Here is a 4,542-nt window from a genome sequence, read left to right as displayed (position 1 = left end):
AAGTCTGACATGTAAATGTGCCAGATTTAGCCAAGCAGGCTAATTGTCATCTGCAGTCTCTATATTCATAAAATCAATCTGAATCAAGCAATATTCACACACAGATTTTGAAGTTGTGATGCCTGTCCCTTTCCTGTATTCATGTCCAACATAGTCAGAGGTCCCTGGATACACATTATTCCATCTATCCTCCATCCTTAAATATTCCACAGAAATCAGAGCAGTGACAAACCAGATGTTAGCTTGTACCAGTGATATGAAGCCCTTTGCCTCGAGGGTGAGAGACAGATTGACAGGGAGAGAGAAAGAGAGAGAGAAAGAAAGGTGACTCTTGGCAACGTGGTAACTTTCTTCTCTCCTGACTTTGTTGCTGACTGTGTTGACTTTCCTCTGTGTTTTAGGGTTTGTGCTGTGCGTTCTACGAGCTGGACTTCCCAGAAATGAGGCTCTCCAGCAGACCAGCTAGAGAGCGGAAATACCTCACACTTCGCATGGCTTATTTCGTGTGCTTTTATATTTCAGTCAGCGGTAAGGCATAGCCTGACTTTTGACGTGATTGTCCAAGTTGAAATGCCTTTTTCCTTTATATTCATAGCTCTCACAAGGGCTCCCTGTGTTCACAACGTAGTAGGGGTAGTAGTGGGAATACATTTGAAGTCAAGTAGTTATTTGCGTTATAAAAGCGCCTCATGAATATGAGCAGTCTTTCTTCTGGAGAGATCAGATAATGACTGCATGTGCTTGCCTGTGTACGACAGAAGAACGTTCAGTTCACTCAGTTCACTCAGGCTTTCCTCCTTTTCACCCTCTTCACATCTTACACACTAGTGTTGACCCTCAGAAGCCTGTCACCCAGAGGGAAACATAAGTAATGGTTGCTTTTTACTGTGGATCACTTCAATCTGAGTGTCTGTGTGTAAGCAAGATTCCAAACCGCAGACAGCAAAAATGCTAAGCTCAGAAGGGAACTGCTTTTCTGTTGTTGTTTTTTTTTGTTCGTCACCCATCTGTACTTTTCACAGCCTTGGTATAGAAATTAAGTGGGGCCTCACATTCTTGTCAAATATGTCACAATTGTTCAGTTGTTGGATATTCTCCTTCAGCATTTGTTCATTCATTTATTTAGTCATTATGAACCGTGGTTCCATAAGCTATCCTCCGATATAAATCCAGTATTGACAGTGTGACCTTTGGACCCCCGAGGCCTGGTACAGTGACCTGTGGAGGCAGAGCACTCGTCTCCTTACACAGACTCACACAACAGAGCTGTGCTGCTCTACAGCTGACTCCATCATTCATTCCCAGGTGTCCTTGTCTGGCTCCATTGGGCCGGGTGACATCATCGTCCCCCCCCCCACCCCCCACCCTTTCCTCTTCCCCTGCTGTCTCTAATGGAGGCCCGTAGCTGGGGAAGGGGCCTTGTGAATAATTTAGGAGCTCTGGTGCGCTTTTACAACCTGGCCTGCAAGGCTAGCCGGTGCATTTGCCCTAAATGCATTAGTATAATAGTCGAGGAGAAAACTAGCCCTTATTGACTGACATAATCAATACCTGTGCTTCTGTTTGCTGTTGAGTCCCTGGAGGTTGCTGTGTGTGTTTTTTTGTGTTAGTGTGTAGGATGAACTACCAAACTACCAAAAAACACTCATGAGAATGAGAAAAAAAGGAAGGAACCTCATATAATTACCTTTTGAGGAAAATTGATTTGTTCACAATTCTCTGCAAAATTTCACAGCTGAGGAATAATTGGAGCAATTTGATTCATTTCTTAATAATGCTAAGTGAGGAGCCGTCCCTAGGCCACCAATGAGCAACATCATTTCCTGTGGCACGGCAAAGAAACTCCACAGAGCCACACACAGTATGTGTCTGAAGTAAATTCGTTGTTGTTTTAGAGTGGACAGTGGCGTGACAAATGACGTGATTATCTAAGCCTTCTAGAGGGAGATGAGAGTCCTCGGCATAGTCAGAGGAGGAGGAGGAGGAGTTCATCTTCATCAGGTGAAAGCTGAAGGAAAAAAATGACTTTGTTCTAATTTACCAAAGTGCTTACTCAGCACTGTACTCAGAAATGTTAACCTTGTTTGTACTATGTCATACTTGATTTTGTGACAGGCAGACAGGACCAGTGTTATAGTGGAACTTTGTGTAATATACATACATTAAATGTATTTCCATTCAGTAATTACCTTAAAAAAACAGTTCAGTTTTCCATTTATGGACTCAGATTTCCTTTTCTCTTTAAATGATGATAAATTATGTTGTGAATAGTGCTGCAAAATCCATTCTTTTTATTAGTCTGTTGATTATTTTCCCGATTAATCGATTAGTCGTTTGGTCTATACAATGTCTGTAAAATGTCGATCAGTGTTTTCCAAAGTCCAAGATGGCATCATCAAATTTCTAGGAGGACTGAGGAAACTAGAACATGTTCACATTTAACAAGCTAGAATCAGAGAATTTCTACTTTTTTACATAATAAAATGACTCAAACCAATTAACGGATTAATGAAATAGTTGGTGATAAATTTTAACAGTTGAAAACTAATTGATTAATCGATTCATCTTTGCAGCTGTAGTTGTTAGATTGTTGGCCAGAGGATTTACGTTCCGGTATGTGTTTCTGTTGTTATGGGGATGAAAAGGTTACATTTTTTGGGGCTTTTGTATGAATGATGTTGTCGTAGTTGTGCGTTTTTTTTTCTTTATTACATTGGAGTCACAAAACTAAAACTAGCCTTCAGTTTTCTGAAAGATAAATCCGAGGGTAACTTTGAGAACCAAAGAAAGACATATTTTGTCCGTTGCACGACAGAAAATTGGTTGGTCCACCACAAAAATATCTCAACAACAATTTGACAAATTGCCATGACATTTTGACATTTATGATTCTTGGGGCGGCCATTAGCTCACCCAGTAAGAGCGTTTGCCCCATGTAGGCTGAGTCCTGCAGCGGTGCGGGTTATAATCCGACCTGCTGCTCTTTGTTGCATGTCATCCCCCCCTCACTGTCCTACCTTTCATGTCTATCCACTGTCTCTACACAATAAACAAAAATAATCCTCATAAAAGCAGAAGATATTTATGGTTCTTACTAACTTTGTTGATTCTCTGACTTCTCCTCCAGCGCCCCCATGAGGTTTGCATTTGTGTTTTTTTGGTGAAATGTCTCAACGACCCCAGGATGAATTGTACTAACTTTAGTCAATTCCTTTTTTATCTTGTGTCACCGAGTCAAATTTTGATTTGTCCAATACTTTGGTTTCTGACCAAATACCTGCAAAACTAACAACATTCCCATCAGCCTCAGCTGTAGAACTTTGTCATCAGGGCCAAATGGCAAATGAATTTGACTGCAGTAGATGTGACAGAAAGGCATAAACGTTGTGTTAATTGACTAGTGTGACTTCACCAGAAAACAGGAAATAAACAGAGGTCTGTGCACTGGCTGAATTAACACAACTTGTATGCCTTTCTGTACCATCTACTGCAGTCAGATTCACTGTGTTCACTTGGAAGGAATCACTGCACATGGCTAGGCACTGGTAATGAAATTTTGAGCATGTTTAGAGGCTTAAAACAAGTATAAAACTTCCCCTGTTTAAGCCTGTTGGGTGTCGCAGCCTCTGGGGCCTGTCAAAAAAGGTGTGTTTATGTAATGACAGATCATGTGACACTTAGATTGCACACAGGTGGACATCATTTCACTTATCATGTGACTTCTGAAGGTTATTGGTTGCACAAGAGCTTTTTATGGGCTTCATAATAAAGGGGGTGAATACATTGTTCTCATTCATCACATGAAATACAATAAAAAACATTGAACTAAAGGCTATAATGTAATCAAATAGGTAAAAATCCAAGGCACTGTAAGGGTGGAGTTAAAAAACCTGAGTACTAGTAGTAGTTCTGTTAACAGGCTTGGTAACAGACAGGCAGAATATTTTTGTATAATTTGGGTCTCAGAGATCCTCAGTTTAAGCTGTAGTAGTTTCTGTCCCCCCCATGAGATTCTAAGTAATGACAACAACACTGTTGTTGCATCCACAGGACACAAGCCTTCAGTGATTGTGCACGGCCCTCACCCCTCCTCCACGCAGTTGCTAGTAGTCAAGGATACACAAAGGTTTAAAAAAAAAAACATGATGGACTCTTTAGAGGGGTAAATTATCTTCACTTGAGCTTCTGCGCGCAAAATTCACTAGACAACACCATTTTGTACACATACTGAGATATCCAGAGAGAGTTGTATGGAGCTGATAGTCTTAATTAGCTTTGTTTCAATTCATTTGGCAATGACTTGAATCAAAAATTGTTGTGCACCATAGCTTTAAAGATGACTAGGTAAAATTCTGTGAGTGATTAAAATAAAAGGTAAAAAAAAAAAAGTTTAGATTTGTAAGCGCACCCATGAATTCAGGCCGGATAGGTTCCAATAAGAAGTGGTGGAGGTGCCAAGGTTTAGTGGCAAACGGTCTCTGTCAGTCTCTGGGTTGCATGCAGACACTGAAGGAGATGGCCAAGTGACCCCAGAGGTTGATT

The 4,542-nt window shown here is 40.8% G+C and overlaps 1 long non-coding RNA gene across 1 annotated transcript; it reads left to right on the top strand.

The window, feature by feature from the left end:
- Positions 1 to 383: 383 nt before the first annotated feature.
- LOC116704391 (uncharacterized) lies at positions 384 to 4,130 on the top strand. Its single transcript, XR_004335669.1, has 3 exons — positions 384 to 394; positions 3,875 to 3,880; positions 3,989 to 4,130. It is a non-coding gene; the product is annotated as an uncharacterized LOC116704391 (long non-coding RNA).
- The last annotated feature ends 412 nt before the right edge of the window (positions 4,131 to 4,542 follow it).

The sequence above is a fragment of the Etheostoma spectabile genome, chromosome 16 (genome assembly GCF_008692095.1).
Source record: "Etheostoma spectabile isolate EspeVRDwgs_2016 chromosome 16, UIUC_Espe_1.0, whole genome shotgun sequence".
Lineage (NCBI taxonomy): Eukaryota > Metazoa > Chordata > Actinopteri > Perciformes > Percidae > Etheostoma > Etheostoma spectabile.
Note: the sequence above shows the minus strand (reverse complement) of the source record. Positions and strands in the feature narration are given on the sequence as shown.